The sequence below is a fragment of the Tenrec ecaudatus genome, chromosome 10, assembly GCF_050624435.1.
Source record: "Tenrec ecaudatus isolate mTenEca1 chromosome 10, mTenEca1.hap1, whole genome shotgun sequence".
NCBI classification, from domain to species: Eukaryota; Metazoa; Chordata; class Mammalia; order Afrosoricida; family Tenrecidae; genus Tenrec; species Tenrec ecaudatus.
Window position 1 is genome coordinate 45,513,125 of NC_134539.1, and position 13,569 is coordinate 45,526,693.

General features: G+C 43.4%; 1 pseudogene; it reads left to right on the forward strand.

Annotated features, from left to right (window-relative positions):
- The first annotated feature begins 11,727 nt into the window (after positions 1–11,727).
- On the forward strand, positions 11,728–11,819 carry LOC142460339 (U2 spliceosomal RNA; annotated as a pseudogene).
- The last annotated feature ends 1,750 nt before the right edge of the window (positions 11,820–13,569 follow it).

Consider the following 13,569-nt stretch of genomic DNA (forward strand, 5'->3'; position numbering starts at 1 on the left):
TATCAAATTAATTTTCTCCAAGTTCACAACTCATATATAAAAGAAGTTCAAAATGTCTGTGGAAAAATGGAATTGAGAAATAATGAAAATATTTTATGAAACTTTGAATTCCTTATAAACTTATAAAATAATGTTGCAAAAGAAGTGAGGAGTTGGTCAGAGATGAAGGCGCGAATAAGCATAGAGAGTTACCACGTAGCCATCCATCAAACACTGGAAGTTCTTCTTGGGTGGAAAAAGGCAAGGCAATAAACCAAATCTTTTTTTTTAATTATTAAAATTGCCTCTGTGCATTTGTATCATTCTCAGTTGTATCCAAAAAAAGATTAGGTCGGCATACTGTGATGCTCACCTTCTCAACATCGATGAAGACAAAATGGGTACAGAAGCAAATGTGGTAAAGAAAGCTAAAGGTGTCCGGCTATCAAAAGATATAGCATCTGGGGTCTTAAAGACCTGAAGATAAGCAAGCAGCCATCTAGCTGAGAAGCAACAAAGCCCACATGGAAGAAGCACAGCAACCTGTGTGATCATGAGGTGTCGATGGAATCAGGTATCGTGCATCAATGAGCCAGAACAAAAATCATACCAATGTGCATGGGAGGTGGGGGCAGGGGCACATGGTGGCAGATTGGAGACCCAAAGCCCAATCTGTAGACAATTGAACATCCCCTTACAGAAGGGCCACAAGGAAGAGATGAGCCATTCAGGGCACAGCATAGCACCGATGAAACATGCAACTTTTTTTCTACTTATTTAATGCTTCCTCCCCCCATTATGACCTCAATTCTACCTTACAAATATAACGAGACTAGAACACATACACTGCTACAGTTAAGAGCCTGAAACACAGGGAGTCCAGGACAGATGCGCCCCTCAGGTCCAATAATGAGAATAGAGATACCAAGAGGGTAGAGAGGAGAAATGGGAAATCAATCACAAGGATCGACATATAACCTCCTCCCAGGGGGACGAACAACAGATAAGTGGGTGAAGGGAGACAGCAAACGATGTAAGATATGAAAAAAAATTATAATTTATCAAGGGTTCAGAAGGGAGGGAGGATGGGGAAAGGAGGAAAACATGAGGAGCTTATATCAAGGACTCAAGTAGAAACCAAATGCTTTGAAAATGATGGTGGTAACATATGTACAAATGTTTTTGACACAATGGATGATATATGGATTGTGGTAAGATCCTCCAATAAAAGCATTTAATTTTAAAAAGTGGGGGCGGGGGGAAGAGATTAGCATCTGTTCACAATAAGACCCAGACACAGGACAAGTTCCCTAAAAAGTAAACAGTAAGGCAGAGCCAAAGGAATGAGGGAAAAGCAAAAATTTGGGAACTTCACCAAACAGTTGATAGGTGAATGACGAGTGCACCAAAACAATCATTGTGGAATGATACATATCTCAATAGAGCATACCGGGCATTGATTCTGCAAGACCACACTTGGCCACCTACCAACAGTTCAACAATCTCGGTACAGCTGTCCTCTGCTTCCTCAGACACCATTTGTTTTCCAACATACGTCCTTGGGTTCTAAGTGTGCCTGGGGTAGAGTCCAGTACACCCAGTGGAGTTTCCGCATGGGCTCTCAATGATATGGCCTTTGGAGCATGCCATGTGCATTCCACAGCACCCAGTGTGGGTCCCCAGGATACACCCAGAAGACTGGGTCAATATGGCCCATTTGATGCACACCACCAAAAACACTCCCAACACCCCTAGTATCCTCCAAAGCATTTTCTGTTATTCTTCCCCCAACAGAAGGTCGGTCCTCTCTCTTTTCCAACCAACAGACATGCATTTGTGTTGCCCCAGGCGTGTTTGTTCCCTTTCCCCTCTCCTGAGTTGCTTTCCCCATCAGTATCCCTCATCCCTCTGACAGGGCTGTCTACCTGTCCGGGGTAGAGGGGCCATGATGTCAAGGAGCCCAGGAAAGAAAAGGATGTTTGGAAACTTTGGTAGCAATTGTAACATTCTGTTTGATGTGATTGAACTATGGGATGGTATGATATATGTATTAACTCCCAATGCATCATCAATTTTTAAAAATCATTTGCTTACAGCTAATGCAAAAACAAATTGCACATGGCTGCTTCAGGTGACACTGGAGGCAAAAGGCTGAGTATGTAATATTCAGGAGCTCAGCAGTGAAGGAAAGGGATGAGATCCGAATGAGCAACCTTCACATCAGCCCATTGTGACTGAGTGGTTCATAGAACGTAGCAGTAACAGCACGCACTGCATGTCCCCTGAGCACACCCCTGTAGATGGCCATTGGCTTTCAGCCAAGGTTCACTGTGATTGTAGGACGGGTGTTGAGTATTCTCAATATCACCCTTGCAGAAGAGAAAAGCTATACTATTCTCTTGTTTCAGCTGTCCTTCCTAAATCCGCTTCATTTATTTAGAATTTAAAGAGAGACAAAGAAAGAAACCTAGAAGACGGTCTGAAATGTAGCCCTTGAGTGGAGTGGATGCCTGTGTTTGTTCAAGTCACCTTTTGCAAACAGTTCCTCTACCTCAACAGTCAAAAGATCAGCAAGTTACCTGAGGACCCTAGAAGCAAGATAGAAAGAGTACATGGAATGTTCCTAATTATTGGTCATATATTTGTATCTGAGCACCGAGGCTTGCTTCTGCAGCAGCCCTTTCTGAAGCAAAAGATCCAAATCTGATACGACTGGGTCAATTTAAAGGACTCATTATCTGTATCAAAGTTTTAACTAAAGTGCATGGAGGATTATTCAAGGTTACTGAATACACTGGCCCTGCCCTTACGTAGCCATCCCTATCAATAACATGAAATCTGCCCCCCACCCAAACCTCCAGGATTTGGAAAGAGCTGTAGAGAATACCGGGGTTCTGCTAAGATGCCTACGCTTGCTGATTTGCTTCTCTCTGATCTTAAGTCATATCATGAAGAACAAAAAGAGAAAATGCTGTGGCTTAAGAACTCCCCAATAAAGTCTATTTCTTAAGGAGGAGGAGAAACCATAAAATCTGTAAAAGATTTTTTATAGACAAATTGTTACTAAGCATAACCACACTCCTGAAACACATGGATGGTCTTGAGATACAGGGTGCCACTGGAGTGTAGCCAAGACTTCAGATGCTGTGAGGATTGGCCATTATCCTTGCCAGACAAGCTTGTCCATCTTCCCATCAGTTGCAAGACATGTAATAAAAACAGGCTGGGTTAATTTAGGCTTGTTTTATGGACTGCTCCACGGGGCCTCAACTGGGTAAGGCTGCAAGACCTAGCCGTGCATGGCAAATGGCTCCGCAGATGGTTTCAGTTTAGATAGGGGCTGTCAAGGGTTTGGTGCGAACAGCTCTTGCAAACCAGCATAAAGTGAACAGCTTGCACGGTGGCGGGGAGAAGCGTATGTAATTGGAAACAGTAGCCATCTACAATGGGGCCACGTTTTCAATCTTTATCAGCGTGGCTCCCGTTTCGTAAAAGAGGGTTGATTAACCAAATGTGTTCTCGGCGGTGCTGAATCCAATATTTAGGATGTTTGGTAGCATCCCGGGAGGGTGTTGGGCCTGGCTGTCCTGCTGTATTAATTAAGGATGTCTGGGACCCCCGGCAACAATGAGGCCATCAGACAAAGAAAGAACATTCCCAAAGAGCCCCATCTGCAAGCTGAAATATGAAATGGCTGGAGTGACGGTGGCGGCAAAGGCTAGGTCCTTCAGGTAAACTGTTCACATGTATTGAAATTCCAAACAAGGGATCCGAATGGGTCCTCCCAGTAGAACACAGGAAAACATAATATTTTTTGTGGACAGTCACAGAGAGGGTGTGTGAAAGTCTGCAGCACATCAGTGAGCCACAGGCTAGGACTCTGGACCTCAAGAGCATGTGGTAAGAGAAAGAGAGGGCCATTTCCCAGAACGAGAGTGAAATGAGAACATTCACTGAGGCTAAGACATCCACTGGGCCACAGGGTTACCATAAACATTGTAGCAAATGGGCTTTCAGTCTTCATAAAATAGTATCCTGTAACTATCAGCTCCCTGGCCTTGTGGTGTGCTGGGGATGTAAAGATCAATGAGATGTAAGCAAAACAAAACAAAATCACTTTGTTGCTATTGAGTCAGACCCGATTTATGACAACGCCATGTGTTGCGAATTGGAAATGCTCCTTCAGGTTTGCTTGGCTGGAACCATGGAAGCAGATGGCCAAGCCATTCTTGCCCAGTGCTGGAGAAATGTTCTCCAACTAGCAATTTTTAGGCAAGTAGTCCAGCACACAATAAGGCAAGGTTGAGTCTAACTGCTTCTCCTGGACAATTGTCGCTTGTGACTCCTAGACATCCTCGGATCCAGGAGCACTTCTGTGGGGACATTTCTGCTCGCTCTCACCACTGCCTCGTTCTCACCGGAGGCTTGCAGTGTGCCCTGTATTTGTTCCTGGGACTGGAAGGTTTGCCTTTTCAGTGTACTGGATGAAAATTAGATGAATTATTTACGAAACTGTACATACCATTCCTGTTCCTGGTAGGTGGCAGGTAGAATGGAGTCCAGGTTGGGGTTTCCTGGTCCCGCTATAAAGTGTAGGATGTGGGAGGACCAAGCCTAGGTAAGGACAGAGGACCCAGCCCTTTGTAGGCCAGGGCAAGCACTGCTGCCATGGCCTCAGCAGAGAGCATTCTGAAAGCAACACGGCCCAGATCCCCAGCGCCTGTCACCTAGCCCGTGCTTTCCCACCATGGCCCGGGCTGCCCTGCCACTGTCCTCTTTAGGTCTCAGTAAGGGCCTCAGCTGCCCTGCTGGAGGTCCATTGGCAAGGAGGGCTGGGACTCGGGGGCTGCTCACCGATAGCGTGGGTTTTTCTGATACGAGGGTGCTATCTCCTAAGTCAATTTCCTCCGTGATAACAGTTGCCCCACGCAAACGGCCCATGAAGGAGTCATTTTTTCCTCTGGCTGCTTCCCCAGCCGGGCTCAGCTTTTGGGCAAAGTCTGGACTGTTGACGTGACAAGGTTGCCCCAGTGCTTGAGCCACATGTACCCACTGGAGAGACTCTCACAGGACACTGGTAGCCCTGGTCCAACACCTTCATTGACAGATGAGGAAACTGGGGTCCGGGGAAAGACTTCTTAAAGATGCCACAGAAATTTACCAGCAGTAAGGGGAGGAGCTGGGACTTTGGGTCCTCTCCTATAGGACTCACCAATGTGCTGAGTCCCCAGAAGAAACAGACAATGAGAGAAACAGAGCACCCTCTGAACCCAGCTTGAGACAGGGCAAGAGTCAGGCTGGGTCTTTGGGTAGTAATTGTCTGCTAGAATCTCCTGTCACCCAAAGGTGCCTGTAGACTCGGCTGTGTGAGTGGGAGAGTCACTTAACCTCTCTGTGTCTCTGAAAGAACAATGAGCATGAGGATGCTTCTCCTACTGTCCTTGCCCTTGAGGAGATAGTCAGTGAGTAAGAAAGGTATAGGCCTCCAGGTTACGAATGAAAAACATTCATAACTGACAGTGTTTAAGTCAAATTTGCAGCAAACCAGTCTGTTTCCCATTTAGTCTTACTTTACACAATGGTTTTTTAGCCCAAATTCAGTGGTTCAAACTCATCAGTCGCTCTGAAGCTGTCTGCTTTATAATCTTGGAAATTCAGTTTCAGGTTGCTATGAGTCTGAATGGCATTGGGTTTGGTTGAGTTCGTGCAAGTAAAGAATCAACGCCCTGTCACTGATCAAACGGCCGCATGTGCTCTAAGTGACAGTGTAGGGGATCGAGAATGTTTTGCCAGCAGGGATTGGCTCAATTGTTTCAAAGTGAGGACCAGTAGGTTGGGGTTAATTCCACCTCATAGTGACCCTGCGTGCAACAGGCTGACACACTGCCCAGGCCTGAGTCATCCTCACAGCTGCCTTATGTCTGAGCCCAGCAGTGTGGCCACTGGATGCATCTATTCTGCCAGTGTCTCCCTCTTTCTCACTGCCCTTCAACTTCATTCACCAAGCATGACGTCCTCGGGCAGGACCAGGCCCTCCAAAGGACATGGAAGTCTAGTCATTCTTGCTTCTGGCTGGAAGACAGATTTGTTGGTTATTTGGCAGTCCATGGTACATTCATATTATTTGCCAGCACCATAATCCAAACGCTTCCATTCTTCTTTAGACTTTAAGACAAGAATTGACTATAAACCAGATTTGCATAACCTCATGAACTAATGTACTGCAAGCCTCTGTCTTCCTGATTTTGTATGTCTTCTCTTTTATGAAGATACCAGCCACTCTTCTTCAAGATGACCTCCTAGTAACCTAACTGATAACATCTTCAAAGACCCTATATCCAAACTGGGTTACATTCATAGGTACAGAGGACAGGATTTCAGCATTTCTTTTCAAGGGGACACAATTAAATCCATAACAGATATCCTCCAGATAATACAAACATAGCAACACAAGGACCCAGAAGTCCAAGAGGAGGAGATCCAAAAATAAATAAATAAACTCACTGTCATTGGGTTAATTCTGATTCTAATGACCCTCTAGAGAATTTCCAAGATGGCAAATCTTAATGCAAGTAGCCTGCCTCATCGTTCTCCCTTGGAGCAGCTGGTAGGTCTGAACCACTGACCTTATGAATAGCAGTCTAATATCTAACCCACCTTGACACCAAGGCTCCTTGATGATCATATAGAAAAACCAAAGGTCTTGCGGGACCAGACATGAAGTCAGAATAGGTGACAAGGTCCATACTACATGTCTTATCATTAGCCAAGAGCACACAAGAGTTCATCTCACACTTGTTGATCTCTTTTTAAGAAATTCAGCCAAACCTAATAGTGTGAAACAGCAATCCCAAGCAAATCTGAGTAGAAGTATTTATCAGAAATTTACTTCACAGTGTGTTTCAAAGTCCCTAGGGAGGGAGCCGGGATCAGCTCTTGGCATACGGAGCCTACATCGTGTTAGAATCACTTGTTCTAGATAGTTGTGCTTCAATTGATAATATGTTAGCATGGATCTAATTACAAGTCTCAAATGTGAATTCAATAATTCCCAACAGATCCGTCTGCTATCTTCAAAAGTCAAAGGTACAAATATGGATTTAAAGAAGTATGTGGAGCTTTGGACAGGATAAATATATAATTCATAATTATCTGTACTGATGAGCAATCTTGGCAGGCTCACTCCTGATTCTGTGTGCCACAAGATAGTCAAAAAGTCAAAACAGGTTTTTCCATTGAAGATCTCCTATTTCATTTGTCACTTCCCCATGGAGGTCAGCTCTGAGTCTAGCATCCACCCCAAATCTCTCTGTTTCTCTGCGAATCTACTAATTGGCTTATTTTGGAGGAGGAGAAATAGTTGAGCATCTTACAACAATTTATCAATTACAGTATCTTCCAATCAAGATGGTAGACATATTGTTGGTGTTTGGGGAGATAAAATATGATAAAAGTAAACTAGCTCTTTGAAAAAAAAATTAAACAGTGAATAAATTGACAGGAAATCAAAATTGACCTAGGAAGTCAGCCCACATAAGTTGGTTTTACTCATTATTTATTTCACTGAATACCAAGAGTAGTGTAGATGTAATTCAAATTTCCTAGAGATGAGGAATTGAAAATTGGCAGGAGAAGCCCACAAGGTGTTGATGGTTATGTTTTCTAGACATTTATGTTCAAATGAATAATATAGTAGCATGGATCTGAGTCTCAAGTATGAAATTTTAAATTTTCAACAGATCCTTGTACATTTTAAACTCACTCAACATTTTAAAAATCATTTTATTGGGGCTCATACAACTCTTATCACAATCCATAAACACATCAATCGAGTAAAGCACACTTATACATCCGTTGCCCTCATCATTCACAAAATTCGCCTTCCACTTGGGTTCCTGGAATCAGATCATTTTCCGTTTTTCTCTCCCTTTCCCTTCCTGCTCCCCCTCCCTCATGAACCCTTAACTCACTCAACATTTAATGAGCTTCACTGTGTGCCAGGTACTCATGGTGTCCATTAAGTACTGAAGAAGTGACTCAAATTAAAATTTGAGCAGCATGTCGAAAAAACGAATTTATAACCATATTATGCAAAATTATAATAGAAAGCACCCTGTCAATTTGTAATCAGCTTTCAGACTGCTCAGCTGTCACTTGCCCCAGGAAAACTGTTTTCGGCCCAACAAATGACTAACTCGTGTATACATACATTTACTGTGTATACACTGTGTATACATACATACATGAGTTATATATACATTTACTGTGGGGTCTGAAGTGGCACCCACAGGTTGGCTACCAACCCCCCCAGGAGTTCTCTGGAAGACAAGGCCTACCAATCCACTTCCAAAAGGCCATGACCTTGAAAGCAGTGTGGTGCTCAGCTCTGCAACTCACGGTGTCAACAGCGGTCAAAATACTGTGGCGTGACAGCAACTAACAACAATATACATTTATGAGTCTGCTATCTTCGAATTATTGCTTACACATCCAACCCCTTTCTAAAACAAGGACTTTTTTTCATTTTTGTTTGCAGCAAATGGACTGCAGATGCAAAGATGAAGGGAATAGCGTTTTCTTAGTTGTTTTAAGTATAATGAGGGTGTGTCCCAGGAAAAGGCAGATCTGCAGAGTATAGAGACAGTGAGGAAGGAGCTGAGAGACCAACAAATATTAGAGCCAGATAACATGAACATGGAGGAGCGCTATGAGTTGGGATTGACTCCGCGGAAGTGATTTGTTGGTTGTTTGTTTTCTTAGTTAGAGACTGTGGAGGATAAGAGACTTGTCTTTATTTCATTGGCGTCGGAAGACTGAGAAATCCTAAATGTGTTGGCAATTTCAGCTCAATCATAAAGGAGATGGGGAAAAAGCAAAATAAATTTAAGTTCGGCAAAATGCTCATTTCTGAGTATACTTTTGACCTTCTTCCTATAATTACTACAAAAATATTCTAAGTGGGTTTTGCGCATGTGTTCTTGCATGTACAACACCCAGTACATGCCTGACTCCTAATAACCACTGCCTACACTCTATTTTGAATCAGTACTAAAAGGCAAAACATGATTAAAATAAGATGCGAAATGCACAGTGTACAACTGAGGGAGAACTTTCAAAAGCAAACAGAAACGTCTAGATACAGGGATGGATTGTACACATGCAGTTTCCTCTCCTCCTGTCTCAGAGCTGCACTTGGACAATAGCTTAGAGTCTAAACTATAAAGGCGTAAACCCGGAGGATGGGGAACACAGAAACAATTTTTCAGAAGATGAAAAGCAGATGGGAACTGAATGAGCGGATCCAGTAAACTTGAATTGTAAGTGAGCAGTCGAGAAAGCTGAGAAGCCACCCAGTGTGCACTGCCGAATGCCCAGGCTTGGTAGCACGGAGTACCTCTGAACAGAGGGCTCCAAAGACAAGGGTTGCTTGGAACACGATTTAAAGATTACCGCGAGCCCTGCTGGTCCTACTTGTCAGGAGGTGCCCACGTGACTGTGCCCTTCATCCTCTGGAAGAATATTTGAGGCCGATTTGTCTCCTTTAGATTTGTGTCTTGGAAAACACAGAGAGGGGCGTTGGGGAAGGGAGGGGGTCATAGTGGAAATGTTGAATAAAATCGTGGGGACCACATGTCCACATACTCAGCACTCAGAACTCAGGCAGCCAGGTTGATTCCCTGAAGGCAGCAGGCTGGAGGGCAACTTTCTGGAGACTTCCATCATTCCAAAAGAAAGGAATTTGCAGACTCCACCCAAAACAAAGATTCCAAATGCATTGCCTTTGAGTCTATTCTGACTCCTAGTGACCCTTTAAGGACAGAACAGAACTGCGTCTGAGCATGTCTGAGACCGCAAGTCTTTCCAGCCGGAGAGCCTTTTTCTCCAGGTCAATCCTACCACCGGGTGTGACGTGGTCCTGAAGCCGCTAACAAGTCCCTCTACACAAAGAGCTGCAATTTAGTGTCCCGTATCTCACTGTGAGACCTTTGGGGAAGTATTTAGCAACAATGATTCCTCAGTGCATTTTATTGTGTTATACCTAAGGGAGCGGTGAGGCAGAATTACTGGATACCACTTTACCACCATGAGACATTTGGGTGGTGCAAACAGGTAAGCACTTGACTGCTATTCAAAAGGTTGGCAGTTTGAGTCCACTCAAAGACTGCGGAGGACAAGCCCGGAGATTTGCTCCCAAAAGTTCACAACCTTCAAACTGTGGACAGTTCTGTTCTGTACACGTGGTGGAGTCACCATGCGTCAGAATAGACTTAGAGGCAATTAACAACAACACAGACCAAAGCAAACACAATTAACAAGTGAGCCATACAAACTAAAAAGGGTGCTGAAAATCCCCCCAATTTATCATTCATATCCCCAGAGAGATGAGAGAAGAATTTTCATTGGTGAAACAAGAACATCAATTCGTGATATACTAAATGAGCACTTAAAACACAAACCACATTTCAATATTTAAAATATGAGAAGACCCCGTTGTCATGTCTATTTCAACTGAGAGCCCCACCGGAGACCAGACTGAGAGCACAGCATCCAGTTTACCAGGCATGACTCTGTCAGGCGCGGGCTTCTTCATCTTCCTCCCACGGAGCAGAAGGTGGGTTTGAATCACTGACCTTCCAGGTAGCAACTAAGCACTCAGCCCTGGCACCTCCAGGGCTCCAAAACATGAGAGACAAAATCAACGAGTCCAATGGAAGAGTTTTTGAGCTAAATTTGAGAACGTTGTCCAAATACACAAGCATGCGCACAAAGGAAGCGAGAAAAGAAGGAAATGAGAGGCCAATAATTGAATCACTCCATGTAACATGCGGACAAACAGAACCCAAGAACAAAAGAACACATCAGAGACCAGGTAGGACATCAGTACGGAATTATTTCAAGGGGTAAAAATCAGAACCAGAGATTGGGATTTTCAGGTTGAAGAAGTCCAAAACAATGGATGAAAATAGACCCACATCTTAATACGTCATCATGAACCTCCAATCTTTCCGTTAGCGGCTTAGCACGTTAGCCATTTGCTTCAAGTATTGGTACCAAAAGGTAGCCTGTTCCCTCTGTCTGCCACTCCTGCATCGGAAGAAAGTCCTGGTAATCTACTTCTAAAATTCAGCCATTGACAATTTTATGTAACAATTCCGTTTTGAAACATATGCGACTACCATGAAAGAGAGTCAATCAGATAGACAGTAATTGATTTTCAAGGGCATTTACATAACCACAATAAGATGATCACTCTACACGGGAGTCGAAAGCCCAGTCTTTCTCCCGAGGTGCTGCTGGTGGTTCCAATACCGCCCAGGCGGATGGCAGCCTGCGTGTCACCATGACACAGACAACTCCGCAAAAGACTGCCCTCTTGGGTTTGAGGCAGGAAGAAACGCTTGCCTGGATGACAGGATATCGAGAGTGAAAGCCAGTTGAACCCTCATTCTCCAGAAGGGAGGTTAATGGGCATTGTCTACACCAAAAGGGAAAACCTAGAAGCATTGTAAGAATGTTACTTAGAGGATATAAAATTAAGTATGGAAGGAGTTTAAAAAGTTTTAAATTATTACTGTCTCGTATACTTGTTTGTGTCTTTAAGCAATGCACTTCACATTATGATTATTAGTATTTTTAAATATTGAGTATATCAAGTTACAGAGAAAGTAAAACAGTAACAGTTATCTTTGGTCTCAGGTCTATTTTAGTTCCTAAATATTTGTATTTGCTAACAAGTTTGCTTCACGTATCGCTTCTTGGCCTTTTGGCTAAGATCAAGTGTAGTACAAGTTTGCTTCACTTTCTTTAAGATTTCACATAGCTTTGGAGGGGTAATCTAAAGCTGTTGTATTTGCCTTTTAGGGAAGAAAGCGCCCCTTCTGAGATGAGCACTGCTCTGTAAACTTGTCTGAGTGCCGTAACGATTGAGGTTCCAAACGCTGGGCGAAAGCTCCGCGCTGCTGCTCCGTAATTGTGTTCACTCAGGCAGGTGCCTTTCTGTGGCAGGGCAGATAAGATCTGTTCCCAGGCCTTGAAGGGGGTGGCAAGTACATTATTTGAACATGTGGGGAAATTATTTAAATAAAAACCTCACAAGATTGTCAACACCCCTATCACTTGGTTTAAACAGGAACCAAATAAATGTCACCCCTGCTATCATGCACTTTGCAGCTGAAACCTGTGAGTATCCACAGAGGACAGCGAGGAAGGACGTTGACAGCAGCACATGATTTATGGAGGCAGGGAGCAGGGAAAATAAAACCTGTAGCTACTATTTATTGGATGTTTTAAATCAATTACACAAGGTAATCTTTATTTTATGATTTTAGCAGTTTTAGTGGCTTAGTCACACATCATACAATTCAGTAGCTCAATCATATTAAGGAGAGCGATACAATGTTAAAACATTGTCTTCTTTCTTACATGCATCATTATTAGCTCTTAATTTCCCCCCAACCTCCACGGCCACACTCCCAGGAACCATTAATCCAGTTGCTCTCCTGACAGATTGATCTATCCTGGATTCCATATACAGAGAAACACCCCCCCCACCCACCAGAAAACAGTAACAAAGTAAAACCGATGAAAGCCTCAGTGTAAAAGAAAGCAGAACAACATGTGTACCAATATGCTGGACACAGCTGATGTATGGAACGTTACAAGGGTTGTAAGAGCCCCAATAAAATGATTGTTTAAAGAAAAGATGAAACTAGAGCAAATTAAAATGCGTCAGAAGGAAGATCTAAATACAAGGTGTTGGATATTAACCTAAACTTAATACTGCATCTGCAATAATCCACACTGTTGCACTGTGCATGATAGCAAGCCCATTCACATCCCTGCTCTGTGGTCAGAGAGTCACCGGAGGCTTCATCCACGTGTATTTCCCCATCATTTAAAAAACAAACAAACTGAAATTAAAATAGGTCAAAATCAAATAGTGAAATACTGCGTTTTAACCTAACTACATCCGCCATAATCAACTTTACAAGGTTCTCTTTCTGGTAACAGAGTTTTCAGGTGCCTTAACTGTGGTTGGAGGGGATTCACCGGAGGCTTAATCTACCTGTGGACACTACAAATGGATTTAGGGGCTTATTTTGTCACCCATAGCCTTCGTCAAAGCTGGTGTTCACAATGCAATATCATTCCCTCCTTGGGATTTGGATTTGATGGTTTACAGTCCTTGGCTCACACAGGCTGGTGTGCTTTTTGCAGGTGGCATTAGCTGACACCTCATTCAGATGGCTGCTTGCTAGAAGACAAGCCTTTAAGACCCCAGATGCTATTCTTTCTGCTAAGTGGGCCCCCAACTAGTTTCTTTGCCTCTCTTTGCTGTAGCACCCATGTTTTCAGTGATCTCTTCATTAGAGTGACCATCAAGCAGGGCTATGTCATAAGAACTAGTTGTTCCGAGGTTGGGGCTAGAATTAAGTGTGAGCCCATAATCCATTGATATCGCTATGGTTCACCTTATAGAGAAAAATCACCAATCATTGAACTGGGACATAAAGCAAACAATGAAATAATGAAATAAACCGTATTATGTTGAATGGCGTAGGTTTGAATTCAGCTCCCTTGTGCTACAGA